Below are 15,737 nucleotides of genomic sequence, written 5' to 3'. Positions count from 1 at the left end.
TTACAAAGCAGAAAACATAACATTTAGATATATTTATATGACAGTGACCATTTTGATGTGGTCAACAGAATAAAAGGAAAGAAGAATCTCACAGATAAAGTAAAAGATCCTACAAGGATGCAGAGAGTTACAAAGAATAAGGCAAAGAAGCAAGAGTGTCATGGAGAAACAAGAACTCATGCAGAGTGCTAGATGGGTGCAAATAAAAAGTAAAAACAGAATAAAAGCAGCAGAAAATTGATAACAGCAAAGTGCGTTTCAAAATAAGATGCTAAATATGCTATGAATTTAGACTGTCATAAGTGGGTTTTCAATGTGGTGGGGAATTAGCAGATGGTAGTAGGCAAGGCTAACAACAGTGGCCGTGTTTGTATCCCCCTCCCACTTATGTTCTCTATACCACACTTCCCTCCCATATTTCCCAGTTCTGGTGCTTTGCCCTTATTACCAAGCAAGAAGATTAAAGTTTAGAATCTAATAAACAAACAACATAAGTAACAACCTCAAGTTAAGCAACAACAAAAGTGTCTTCAGTATATAAAAGTATTAACGGCATTACATGCTAATAACATCTATAATGATACAACTACTTCATATAACAGGGTTTGCATGAAAAAAGAAGACAAAATATTGTGGACTTACAAGTTAATGTGAAAATCTAATGCAAACCAAAAATTATCACCGTGTGTTGACCATGCCCAACTCACTGACAGTCATACTAACTTGCATTGCTTGGTGCAGACCAACCTCAGAGACTGAAGCATGTAAGAAAGCACTTATCTCACACTGAATATTCATCTTATTACTTTTATCCAACATGTATGTGTGTTAAATCTTGTCAGAGCTTCTTTAATGATTGGCACTGCCAGACATTATGCAATATATAAACATTTATTGCCACATATCTAGACACTGCTGCTGCTCCTTAAAACATAATTTGACACTTTTTCTGGTAAGAAGTATCCATTTATCAAAAACATTCATATATGTATACAGAGTTTTACAGATGAGCACTTCTCTATGATGTAGGGTGTATTCCAGGTGACCCCATCCACACTATTCTTTCTGTAGTTTCTTCAATGAGCTTTATTTCATTTTTACATTATCTGTTTGTTAACTGAGAAAGAATACTTGACAAAGTTTTCCTTTTCAGCAGTAACCTGGGAGTACAGTCCAATCTATTGATTACCTCAGAGACACACAGTAGTCAAACGGAAATGGAAGGAGTCAAACCCTGTACCTTTTACTAGATGAAGCATCTGGTTAAAAGCTCTTAAACGTAAACCTCTGCACAAACTGCCAAACCACTGCCTGCATTTTGCTTAAACAAGACATTATTAAGTCCTAGTAATGTACTGAACAGACATCTTTGGTTATCTCACATTTAGTCTTTTAACTAACCAGAACTGATGTTTGAAAGAGAAGAATGGTTCTGATAACTATTGTGACATCCCCACTCTTGATGAGTAATCAAGGAGCCTGAATCCTCACCACTGACACTGGAGAGGGATGTTCACTTGGAACAAAAATAGATACAGCCAATACTTCCAGAAGCAGCTCTTTGCATCACATACAGTTTCCCTTAAGAGCACATAGGGAACACACACAGTCCAGGAGCTGGTTTCTCTCTTTCTCTTTCTTTCTCTCTACAGATCCCTAGTAAGACTTTCCACTGGCAGAGCTGTAGAGCTGAGTCCTCAACCGAGTGTCCAAGCCAAGTCCTCCAGCACCCTCTCTGTGAAACCAGTGCTTTGTGTCCCTGCTCCAAGCAGCTGATACACACACTCTTTGATATTTGATTTTCACACAAACACACACACACACACACACACACACACACACACACACACACACACACACACACACACACACACACACACACACACACACACACACACACACACACACACACACACACACACACACACACACACACACACACACACACACACACACACACACACAAACACCTGGGAAAGGCTGTCACAGATTTGCTAGCTATGTCTCTTTTGCCCAGAATATAAGGTAGTTACATTGCCAACAGACACCCCAAAGCCAGCTACTCCAAGGTTCTTACAAAGGCATCCAATTATACCCACTGAAATTAATATTAATACAAATAATAGTGTTTAGCCAATGCTGTAATGCTTTCAGGAGTGGCCACAGTGCCATCAAATAGATATAAGTAATCTCAAAGTTTAAAACATTCTCTAAAGGACCAGCCACAATGAAAATTTTAAATATATTTAATAATAAATTAAAGAACAAGAAAACACTAAATATCTATGTATAATAAATACTAGAGTTTCAGTCACAGGAAATATTAAAATAACACAGCTGAATAGATTTGTACAGATACAGAAAAACAGTACTTAACTGATCTCACTACATTTTCCTAACTGATCTAAAGAATTACTATTCCCTGGTTTACTTACAGCAAGGTAAGATGAAGTAAATGGTGGGTTCTTCCTTGTCAGGTTACAAAAACAGAATGCTCTGAGACTTTTCTTTCATCTGGTATTAAAACCCCATTTTTGTATTAGATTACAGAATGACATTACATACATCTGGTCATCTAACTTCTTGTTCCAATGCTACCTCTATTGCTAGACACTGCCAGGATTTAGCACATATGTGTCAATAATACATACACATAGAGCCTTGTTAAGATCTGCTGCAGTTTCTTGGGAGCCATAAAAAATTTCAAACTTCTACCTTCCCAAAGTACCAATTAGTTCAGTCCAAAGACAATACAGAAAGCTTCCTAGTACAGACATTTTGTCTCTGGCTGCAATCAAAACTGTAAGATACAATCTTTATGGCCTAAACCAGGTAATGTAATTTCAGGATATTTTTCTAAAAGTTAGCTGGGGTTGAGCTTAACCTCTTTTCATCAAGTATCCTGTGGTAACACATATACATTTAATCAATTACAATACAGTCAGTCTAACGTATATGTACATTTCTTTTTCTGTCCAGCAGGGCACACTGTTTGTACATTTTTAACACACACACAGCTTTACAAATACATTTTTCAACATAAAACTCATGCAAATTAGTTTCATATACAAAAGACATATAATTCTTTACAAAATTCCAGATGCTAGCATATGGTATGCGCCCACTACCCTATTTCTCCTGGAATAGCTGGCAATACCTCATATCATCATATCTCTACCTCTTTAAAGACTCAAGCTAGTTTTTCAATTGTCCCTTGAGAAATTTTGCTTGAGAGGAATGAGCCTGTCTGGGAATACATTAACCCACACCCTGTCTTGAGAACCCATCTCCATTGGCAGTGCTAACCCCACTACAGTGCTGCACTGTCATGTCATGTGGCTGCAAACCTAGGCTCTACCTTAGTAACTTGGCATTTTGCTGGCTGGATTGATGTAGCCATAGATCCCCTCAGACTCCTCCTGCCATCTACTGTAAATACTTAGCACAACAGCCTTCCTGTCATGGTGAGGCTTCATCATGTTAACATGGAAAATGTGTGTCCCTGCTTCCTGCCTAACAGTTCAACCATGTAGATAACATCACTGACCTTCCTTAACACTTGAAGGGTCAATCCCAGGCTGCCTACAGCTTATTGTGTCTGACAGGAATGAGAAACATAATCCACTCTCCCACTGCATACTCTCAGGCACGAGCATTCCTGTCATAGAATACCTTTTTCTGCTGTTGGGGTCCTGCCAAGATCTCCTGGGTCAAACCAATGAGCCTACACCTTGTCCTGAGGTTTAGGACACAAGGCACAGCAGACTCCTTCTGGGATTCACACTCACCCTCCCACTCATTACAAATCAAATCTAAAGGCACCCTCACCCTATTACTATACAGCAACTCAAATGGTGAAAAACCTGTAGATTCCTAGGGTAGTGCTCTCTATATATACAAAAAGCAGATTGGCCAGATAGTTGTCCCACTCTCTCTTAAACTGGTCTGCAAATGCCAGTATCATGGTCTTAAGTGTGACCATTAGTCTGGGGATGATAGGGGCATAGCTCTCAAACTCTTTACAAAAAATCTGGACAAAGCCAAAAATAATGGGGGACAAAGTCCCCAAAATAGGGACACATTTTACATATTGCTCTTATAAACTTGGAACATTGCTAGAATAATAGGTCTTATGTTACTATGCATTTCCTGAAGGATATCAAATCTGAAACTCAAGTGCCTGTCATTATTTAGTGAATTCAGTCCTCACTGATTTGCCATGAAAGCCACAAATTTTATGAGAAACAGACCATACATATGAGTCAAAAATCTGGACATTCTGTGAAACTCTGGACAGTTGAGAGGTATGGATAGGGGTGCTCTTTGGGTGTTTCACCCCACTGCCCTTCCACAGACAAGCAAGCAGGTCTGACATGAAACTGGCACCTCTGTTAGTCAGTATTTCTCTCAGGAAACCTACCCTGTTGAAAAATATCTAACAAAGCATTTGCCACCTTCTCTGGCTCAATGGAGGACAGAGCTACCACCTCAGAATACCTAGTGGCATAATCTATTACCACCAGGATATACTTCTTCCCTGTGTAACTTGAGGTACTCAGAGGGTCCACAATGAACCACCACCTCAGGGTATCTAGTGGCATAATCTACTACCACCAGGCTATACTCCTTCACAGGGAAGAAGTATATCCTGGTGGCATAATCTACTACTACCAGGATATATTTCTTGCCTGTGAAACTTGAAGTGGTCAAATGCCACACAAAATCCCCTGCAATCTCAGGCCAATAAAAGTTTTGCATAATGCAGCTCTTGGTACATGTTATGCCCATATGACCTGCAAAAGGAATGTCATGGGCTATGGCTAGAACTACTGACGTCTGTATTACCTCACCCTCTAGCCTTCCCTCATTAATCCACTCTCTACACTGTAATCATTTGTTCCAGTATACAGACTGTCTTTTTCCTTGAGAATCAGGCACATCCCTAGCTACCTCCCTCAATCCTCTTAGTGTAGGGTCCTGAGCTGAGCCTGCTTCATTTCTATCTTTGTAACTCTTTCCAGCTCTTCTACCACAGGAAGTCTGGTATCCTCTGACAGTGGGCCTCACTGTCAGCCTGGGTACTGCCACTCACCTCTACCCTTGCAGTCACTCTCTCCAAGGGAACATCAGTACCTATCAGAAGCTGTGGCTCACCAACAGGCTCACTGTTACAGGGTAGCTCCCTCCCTTAAATAGCCACCTCACCATCCCTGGCTTCAGGTGTAGGGTCTGTCTGGATCTCCCTCAGGATATCAGACCCACATGCCTGTCTCCAAGACTGACTGCATGCAATTGCATGCACACAAGGTATTGAATTATCAAAAGCATTCCCTATCAAGACATCTGCAGGAATGTCCTTAAACACACCTACTTGCTTGCTTCCTTTTCCATCCTCTCAGTCAAGGTGAACCCTGGTCAAAGGCATTTGGAGTAGGGTCCCTCCTAAAGCTCTCACTGGAGTGGACTGCTGAAGCAAGTACTGTTCCTCTTTAACCACTGCAGGCTTCACAATGGCTATGTCACAGACTGTGTCTCTCTTAGCAGTGGCCTGTTTTCCATCTAGTAAGATCAGCTATAACCTCTGGTGATAGTTTAGTAGCCCTGTTGTCTCCAGAAAACTTACCACTGGCATACAGTTATTCTCACTTGCTGGTTCCCCCCACCTTTTGTGTCCCACCTTGCCTCTGTGAACAGCTATATGATACTTGGCCTCACTGTTTACATCTAAAACATTTAACCTTTGATCCTGGGTGTGTACCTGAACTAGTGGCTTCCCCTGTTACTGGTAAACTCTGTTGGGGTGGTTTAGGTTGCCTGCCATGGCTTCCCTTATATCCATGTGCAGCACTGGGTATACCCTTCCTGTGCAGTGATGCCATGCTTGCTAAGTAGACATACCCTTTTTCCCCAGCTCATCTGCAGAGTTACACTCTCGGTCTGCCAACAAAATTCTCATGTCCTCAGGCAAAGTGCTAAGGACCTGTTCCCTCACCAAAAGGTCTGCCAGTACTTAAGAAGTGGTGACCTGACACCCACTCACCCACCTATGAAAATAAGTGCTTAACTCAGCAACATAATCACACACACTTTCATCTGTCTTGCATCTATGCTCACAAAACTCTTTTTTGGTAAGCTTCAGGTGTTAACTTAAAACATCCAAGCAAAAATTTCTTTACTTTTTCATAGTTTAAACAATCAATTTAGAAACAGCAGTTACAGCTTTACCATGGAGTAAAGCATTCATAAACTGTACCCAGAGCCCTTGGTCAACATTACACTGTTTGCATACTCTTTCAAATATATTTTAAATATATTAATAAAACTATCAAAATTATCACTCTCTGTAAATCATGGAAGAAATTTACTGACCTTTATTGCTTCTGGGGTTTGGTTATTCCCTTCACCATTACATCCATGACTCTGGCGAAGAGTCAGCATCTCCCTCTCATGTTAACGCTGCTTCTCATTTTCTTCAGATTCCAAATTCTGCAGCCTCTCATTCTCTCCGACTTCCAAACACCACAGTCTCTCTTTTTCTTCACCCTCCAAATGCTGTTGTCTCTCTACTGATTCTAGTTCCAAATGTTTGACCTTCAGTTCAAGTCTCTTTAACTCCAGACAGATTTTTCAGTCCTCTGAGGAAAAGGTGAAGTGCCCTGTTTCTCAGGGCTGCAAATTCCCGTCACCAGACTGGTTATCCTCCTGGTTGCTGGTCTGAGCTGTGATTAAGACTGAAACCATTTCCTCTTTAGTCAGGTTGGCATGCACCAGTCCTTTGGCTTCACATTCCTTGGCCAACTGGTTCTTTGTCAGCTTGCCAAAATCCTCTGCTGACATCTTTGCCTGCTTTCCCTGACTAAAGTAAACTAACAAAAAAAGAATAAATAAAACTGTTGTGAAATGAAACTCTGAAAGTTTACATTGTGGCTGCTAAGAATACACACACCTTTAGTGAGAACTGCCTACATGCTACAGAAGTTCAATTAATATCCACACCACTGCCCACCAATATGTGATGTCCACGCTCTGGGCCAGTACCCAATGAGCCTGAATCCTCACCACTGACACTGGAGAGGGATGTTCACTTGGAACAAAAATGAATACACCCAGTATTTCCAAATTCAGCTCTCTGGATCATGCACAATTTCCCTTAACAGCACACATGGAACAAACTCAGGCTGGGGGCTGATCTCTCTCTCTCTCACTCTCTCTCTGTCTTTCTCTCTCTCTAGATCCCCAATAAGACTTCCCACTGGCACAGCTGTAGAGTTGAGTCCTCAGTTGAGTATCCACACCAAGTCCTCCAGCATCCTCTCTGTGAAACCAATGCTTCATGCCCCTGTTCCAAGCAGCTGACACACACACACACACACACACACACACACACACACACACACACACACACACACACACACACACACACACACACACACACACACACACTTTGAGGTTTGATTTTCACACACACACACACACACACACACACACACACACACACACACACACACACACACACTCACACACACACACACACACACACACACACACACACACACACGTGCACACACACAAGCACACACAAACACTCACAGACACACACACCTGGGAAAGGCTGGCACAGATTTATTAGCGATGCTTCTTTCTGCCCAGACTATAAGGTAGTTACACTGCCACTAGATACCCCAAAGGCATCAACTCTAAGGCTCTTACAAGGGTACCCAATTATATTGAGTGAAATTAATATTAATACAAATTATAGTGTTTGGCCAATGTGGTAAGGCTTTCAGGAGTGATTACAGTGTCCCCAAATAGATATAAGTCCTCTCAATTTTTTAAATATTGTCTAAAGGACCAGCCACAATGAAAAGTTTAAATATATTTAATAATAAATAATAAAAGAACATGAAAATACTAAATATCTATTTACAATAAACGCCAGAGTTTCATGCACAAGAAATATTAAAATAACACAAATGAAAACAATTCACACAGATACAGAAAAACAGTACTTAACTAATCTTATTATATTTTCCTGACTGATCTGAAGAATTACTATTCCCTGGTTTACTTACTAGAACAAGGCAAGATGAAGTAGGTGAGGGGTCCTTCTTTGTCAGGTTACAAAAACAGACTGCTCTAAGACTACTCTCTCATCTGGTATTAAAACATCATTTTTGTCCTAGATTACATCACATAATCTGGTCATCTGACATCTGGTTCCCGTGCTACCCCCATTGCTGAAGCTGCCAGGATATAGCACATATCTGTCAATAATATACACATGTAGAGCTTTACTAAGATCTGCTGCAGCTTCTGGAAGTCATAAAATAATTTCAAACTTCTACCCTTGCTGAGTAGCATTTAGTTCACCCCAAAGACAATGCAGAAACTTCCTAGTACAGACTTTTTGTCTCTGACTGCAATCAAAACTGTAAGACACAATCTTTATGGCCTAAACCAGGTAATTTAATTTCAGGATATTATTCTAAAAGTTAGCTGGGGTTGAGCTTAACCTCTTCTCTTCCAGTAACCAATGTTACATTTAATCAGTTACAATGCAGTCAGTCTGATATACATATATATTTCCAGCAGGTCTTACTGTTGGTACATTTTTAACACAAGCAACTTTACAAATACATTTTCAACACAAGCATCTGTACAAATCAGTTTGATGTAGAAATGACATATAATTCTTTACATAATTCCATCTATCTATGCTGGCGTATGTTACACAGCCTGTACCCTACTTCAACTGGCATAGCTGGCAATACCTCACATCATCATAACAGTTCCTTAAAGGGGGGCAGCTGGCAACTGGTGCAGAAGTTAAGGTTGCCAGCTGTAGTTTATGTGGCAAAGGGTTTAATTTCCTCAGACCTAATTTGCTTACTGTGTGACTTTGAGAAAGTCACTTAACTAAACATTTCTCCCAGGCCACTCCTGAAAAGGGACTATGTGTCCAGTGGGCCCACCATGTAATCTTATAGGTATTATTAATATAGATTCTACCAGAAGAAATTCTGAACATTTAATACAATTAGACGAATTTCAATACAGTGTATAAATGTCAATTATTCCCAGTAATCTTTACTAGATTACCTCCATCTACTTTCCACATTCTAAAAGGAACAAATATACAGGTTCTCTTTCTTCACTCTGAACAAGGCCCTTCAGTCCTTTAATATCTTTCCTTTTCCTGATATCACCCCTAATCAGGGCATTTTCCACACTGAACAAATCATGGCCTAACACTGGTATTGCTAATTCCTCTCGGTAGGCTGAAGGCAGACCTCTGTACCATTTCTTCAGTGCTTTTAAGAGCTTATGTGCATATGTGTGTGTGTGTGTGTGTGTGTGTGTGTGTGTGTGTGTGTGTGTGTGTGTGTGTGTGTGTGTGTGTGTGTGTGTGTGTGTATGTGTGTGAGTGTGTGTGTGTGTGTATATATACATATATGTATATATATATATATATATATATATATATATATATACATATTTAAAATATGCATTTAGCCTTGCCGCCAACCTGTAGGTATGTAGTTATACCATCCTGGAAACCACTGAGAACTAGCATTCCAGACTCTTGCCTCAGTTTAAGTCCAGATAGGGGAAGCAAGTTGGATTAAATAAAAAGAGCTGATATATGATGAAGACTTTACATGTGCCAGTCTAGAATCTCTAACTGTAACTTTCTCATTCAGGTTACTGTTATACATGTGGACACACATGTTTTTCTACCATCTCATAAATATCTATGAGTGAGCACGACAATTTTTTCAACCATTTTTTTCTTGATGGGAGAGTTATATGTTGGAACTATAAAGACAGAGAGAGCAACACAGACGTATTGCCCCTTTAGTGAAAGACCAAAGAATTTCCTGCTGTGCACCAATGAAAACATCTTATCAGAGATTCTTATTTGACTCTCACTGGCATCTACCATATAATGTATCTTTATGCCAGGGTATTTGTAAATTCTATAACACCATGCTACTGTCATCTTGGGGTCATTGACTTTTAGAGCAACTGTAGTTTGTTTGTTGGGAACATATCCATCTTAGCCATGCTGTTCTTTAATTACAATACCCTGTCTTATTAACAATGGCAAAAAGATAGCCATGTGATTGGCAGCATCTTGCATTACTATAATGCAGTCATCAGCAAACAATAATGCCTCCTGAGAAAGAGCATTTCATGCCATACACAGTATAAAGGTTATATAGCTAAAAGTAACAGGTCTGGTGAAAGCATACAGTCTTGTCTTGTAACCTTCTATAATGGGAACTCTGAGGATGGCATAGCCTTTGTTAGAATCATGGACTTGGGATCCATATATAGTTCTTGGATTGAACAGATGAACATTTTTCGTAGCCTCATAGGCTTCCCAACATTCCATATAAATGCCCACTTGACAGAGTCAAATGCCTTTTTATAGTTTATTTTTATTGCTGTAATAGCTCAGGGGACCCTTCGCAATCCTGGAATGTATGCTGCTATGGTGCGCAAATTATTAAGTCTCTACAAAAACATATTAAGAAAATAAGTGTACTGACACTGTATGAATGCAAGAGTGCAAGTTGGCCAGGGAAGCATGGAAGAATATAAACATTCTATAATTTTAAACTTAGCAAAAATACAATAAACTGTAATATTCAAATGCTACTTCTTCAATGATGAATATACCAATGAATTCCATGCAATAAGATGTTAGGAAAGATGGCACCATGCTCTCACTTACTGAATTAGCAGGTTCAACTAGTAATGCCTTTGTGGCTATAACTGTCATATGCGTATTGCAATAAGGATACTGGATTTTAGTTGTTAGCCTTTTTCTTTTCCATGTTTGCACATGCTGTTCCCAGTCTTGTTTTTTGGCAGTCTAATGTACCTCATAATGCCATTTTTCTGAGGAATTTGCTTATGTCTTTCTTCATGGTGCCACCGTCTTGCTGACTTGTGTTCAGCATGCTGCCATCTTCTGTCTTCCCCATTAATCACTCTTGTTACAGTATTTCAAAACCATTTTTTGGGGTAGTCCATAAGGTAGACAGTTTTCTTTCCAATTGTTTTCTCATCCTGTATCCCCCAACTATACATTTTTAAATTTTGCGTCGTGGTTTGCTTGGCCTACAATGCATTTGAACTGTCAGTATGTTACTATCTCTTGCTGAAACATCCTCTGGCCCCTACATTAAGTACATTTTCTAACAGAAAACATCACTGAAGAGAGAACAAGGTCACTTCTATCTTGTTGAAGGTTTGTCCTTGCCACTAGATTTGTAATACCGATGGATAACTTATATACATACCAATTCCATTCCCCGCAGCACAGGGAATAGACATAGGCAAATCTCTTTCTTAGGACAGTATTCGTGAAGAAGTCTTGAAATGGTGCACTTTATGTCCTCACAGGTGGAATGTGAACCTTCCTCTGATCGCCTGCAGCACTCCTTTTCAGAAGATTGTAATACCTTCGATACAATATGTCTGGGGAGTGCACCTTTGCAGCCTCTCAGTATGGTGCCCTCTTCATCACAAGACAAAGGAGGATTTAGAGCATTTATCAATTGCTCCTACAAGTAATTACAGAGGTCATTGGACTACACCTCAACTCGTAGCCCCACAAGCCTTGGCCTATTGTATCTTTGCTGATTTTCCATTCCTTTGAGCTTATATAGAAGCTCGCTGATCAATTTATCATATGTGTAGACTGTAGTTGGATACACCTGTGTTCTAGATACTTGGATACTTATCGTCTTCACCAAAAATGTCATCCATGCTGCATACACTCATCTAGGACTTGCTTATAAGCACCATTTATGGCCCCGTGTTGGTGCATCTTCTAGTACTTTGGCAAATACTGCTGCTTCCATGTCTGGTGCAGATTAGATGTCCACTTTGACATCTTGCTCCTCTAGGCTACCTGCTTTGTTCCTATCAGCCATGCAGTACAGCAGTATCAACCAGTCTTGGGGTTTAACTATCAGACTTCCCAGGAAGTTAAACAAATGCTATCAATTGCTTCGTATACTTTCACAAAGAGAATCATTGCTTTGCAGATGTCGGGAAGGGGACATTAACATGAGCAAATAGCTGGAACCATATGGAAGTACAAATACTCCTTCATGATCAACTCTTCTTGCCCACCTAACATATAATTACTTGAGCAAAAAACAATCGTCAATTGATGCCCACCCCCAAGAAAAAAAAAAAAAAAAAAGAAATAAATAGAAACACGTCATTAATCTGTGTGAAAGAAACTTCCCTACACTCCCAATGTGTGGAAGAAGGTGGTGTTCTCCACTATAACATCTTTTTATTTATAACATACCAAAAGTCAGAGAAAAGGAAGTCACTTGGCTTTCCACAAAGAATATGTATTTTATCTTTCTTACATATCTGGTAAATTTGTCTCCTTTTAGAAAATAAAAATAAAATTAAATGAAGCTTTCAGGCTGATTTTGTGGAAGAAATGAGTGAATACTTAGTTTTCATGAAATGTCAGTCCTTGGCTCATATCTTAGCTTGCACCTGAAGGATGCCTTGTAAAAAGTTAACTTTAACAAAATGCTTAGTCCCAGAGTTTGACATATTAATTAAGGAGGATGTAAATAAGGCATGGCTCCCTGTAGTACAACAACATTATGTTCTAAAAAAAAATAATAATAATGTTTTAAAAAACATTATTATGTATAGATCTACCCATAGTCTCTCTTTTATTTATATTTCCCCCATTTGATAAATGGACGTACACTAGGCAAAAATGAATTGTATCCATTACTTTTCTAGCAATGTATTTAAATTAAAACTAAAATTAGATTTTTGAATACTCCGAGTAAAATGTACATAAGAATCAAGAAGTAGACAGAGAAGGCAGAACAAGTGTAAAAGTTATACTACATATAGCTCGTAAAATGAAGAGATGTCTTTTGAATTGCTATACTGCAATGAGTGCCACTGTTGAAGTGACACCCTGAACCCATGTGCAAAATGGGAAAAAGGGGTTGAGGATGGAAGAATGGAATTGCTTCTGTCTTCATCCCCACAAAACTCAACTTTATTGTGAGCTATTACCTTAAAATGAGATTAACAACAAAGACTGAAGGCTAGGAATCAAAACTGTACATTTTAATAACTTATAAAAACACTGAAAATACTATGTTCCATCAACACACTTTTTGAATTATTCAAGAAAGAAAAAAACATTGTGTCCACAGTGATGTTACCCCATCAGCCAGGAACAGATGCAGGCTAAACGCGGTGTGGATGTTGGATGTCAAATTTCAGTTTGTAAGCTCATGTAAGACTAGAAACGCCACTAAAAATGACTGCTATACCGCAAAGATGGAAAGAACAGCTGTATTCTGATGTACGCCTTTCAATGTGATATTTAACAGAGGAATGTGCCCTTCTGTTACAATGAAATAGGCTGGAATGTTTCTCTACTTGTCAGTATATGTTCCCCATCACAGAAGTCAGTTTATTCCTTTCCTGTTTACATCCTCTGTCTTCAGATTCAGTCCCTGGATCAGTCTTTGTTTCAATTAATATGACAAACTTTACCTTGACAATCAACATCTAGACCATCTTACTTATACTGACTTTCTGCCCTTTACAAAGTCATTCATTCACCAAGCCCTCCTGCATCAGCCTGCTAATGTCTCCAGATTTTTATCTTTAAAGCAGATATTTTTCAATAGACTTTACAGCATCCACTTCTCCCATTACCTGGGCAGTACAGTACTGAAAACCTGTTGAGGGTCACTTATACAGTTATTGACTCTTTTAAGTCTTGAAGCTACTATTGCATTTGACAACACAGTCTTCATTGCTACATTTATTTGTATATCTTGATCAGACTTCAACAACTGTTCTGTAAGCTATCAGTCAAAGCTCATGCTTGGCTTCTAGCTGCAGACTGCCATGCAGGCTCCTTGCACACATTCTGTCCTCTATAGATATTTATAAGTCTTTTTTCCTCCATTGTCTCCCATCTCTCACTTTTTACGTTTCTTTCTTCTTCTCTCTCTTTCTCGTTGCATTCCTTTCCACAGACTATTCATTTTTACCATTAAAGAATCATAGTTTGCAAGACCTTTCCATGCTACACTAATTCGTTTTCAACTTGTCGATTTTTTCTGCAAAGTAATTCTTTTTTTCATCTGAAAGTTAAATAAATGCCAGTATTTTGATTTAATCAGAGGTGAGTCGAGTTTATGTTTAAATATGTTTTACACTGTAATAACTAAGTATTTAGTTATGTGTATGTTCTGTGTATGTTACTGTGTTTTCTTATACTAACTCTGTTGCCCTGAGTATGTTGCACTGTTTTATCCTGATTGAAAATATTTCACTGTGTAACCCATTGAACTGTTCACCCAGACAAACCAATATGCTCATCTCAGAGTAAACATGAAAACAGCATGACCTCATTGTGCTTATGTCGACTCATTTTCAAATAATATGTAGACAATCGATACAATTACCTTCTATATCAAATCAGAAATCTCAGCAACTTGATCTCATTCAGAAAATAACTGAAATGATAGTTTTTAAGCTTAATGCAATGGAAATTCTAAACCCTTTGGTACAACCTTTAACTTGCACATATATTTATTTATATGAATATATCTTAGCATATACCACCACCTCTATACTTGTACATTAAGTTCACTCCTGTCTTATCACCTTGCATATTATCACAATCTACAAAGCTTTAGAGCCCAGTAGGTTTGCACAGGGCATACATTCCATTTATGCAGCCACTGACTAATCTAGGATTAAAACTGCCACTAGCATCTTAATTCCCCAGGCCTCCTCTCCTGAAAATGAACTGCAACCGGGGTGGACAACCTAGTAATCAAAGTGTAATTAAATATGTACCTATATAGAAACATACATGCATATATGTTTATATAAATATATATATATATATATATATATATATATATGGGTCTACTGTACAAGTTCGAAAATACACTTCTTCAAACTCACACAGTAGACCCTGGGTTACGCAAAAGTGCACTTAATCGAAAGTGCACTTTTGTGAAACCTGTTTCAGCAAACGGGCTACTACTGACTTTAGTGCAGTAGTTATGGACCTTAGGGTTAGGGCGCGGGTTATGGTAAGGGGATAGCTAGTAGGGTTATCTCCTTACCATGACCCGCACCCTAACCCTAAGGTCTGTGACTACTGCACCACAGTGGAGGACATGCTATCCTGTTTTCCTTCTGTCCTCCACTGTGGTGCGATCCGTTCATAGAAGCTGAGTTTGCGAAAGTGCACTTTCGAATAAGTGCACTTTCGCGTAACTGAGCGGTCTACTGCTCTTTTTTGAATACGTGGTATTCGATGAAAGCAGTAGACCCATATATATATATATATATATATATATATATATATATATATATATATATAGGGATTCCTATTGCAAGAAGGAAATTTCACTATGTCGAACTTGTAATAGGAAACCTCACTTCTGCACAAGTTCACTTTAACGAAAGTGAACTTTTGCGTAAGTGCACTTCACCGAAAACACTGCAGCACAGTGGAGGACATATAAAACAAGCTATGTCCTCCACTATGATGCGATAGTCACTGACCTTAGGGTTATGGCACGGATTAGGGTAAGGGGATAGTTAGTAAAGCTATCCCCTTACCCTAACCCATGCCCTAACCCTTAGGTTTGTGACTTTCGTACCATAGTGGAGGACATTGCTATGTCCTTCACTGCACT

The sequence above is a fragment of the Protopterus annectens genome, chromosome 2.part2 (genome assembly GCF_019279795.1).
Source record: "Protopterus annectens isolate FY-2018-M chromosome 2.part2, PAN1.0, whole genome shotgun sequence".
In the NCBI taxonomy this organism is placed as follows: Eukaryota; Metazoa; Chordata; order Ceratodontiformes; family Protopteridae; genus Protopterus; species Protopterus annectens.
The sequence above is the reverse complement of the archived record's forward strand: the minus strand, read 5'-3'. Positions refer to the sequence as shown.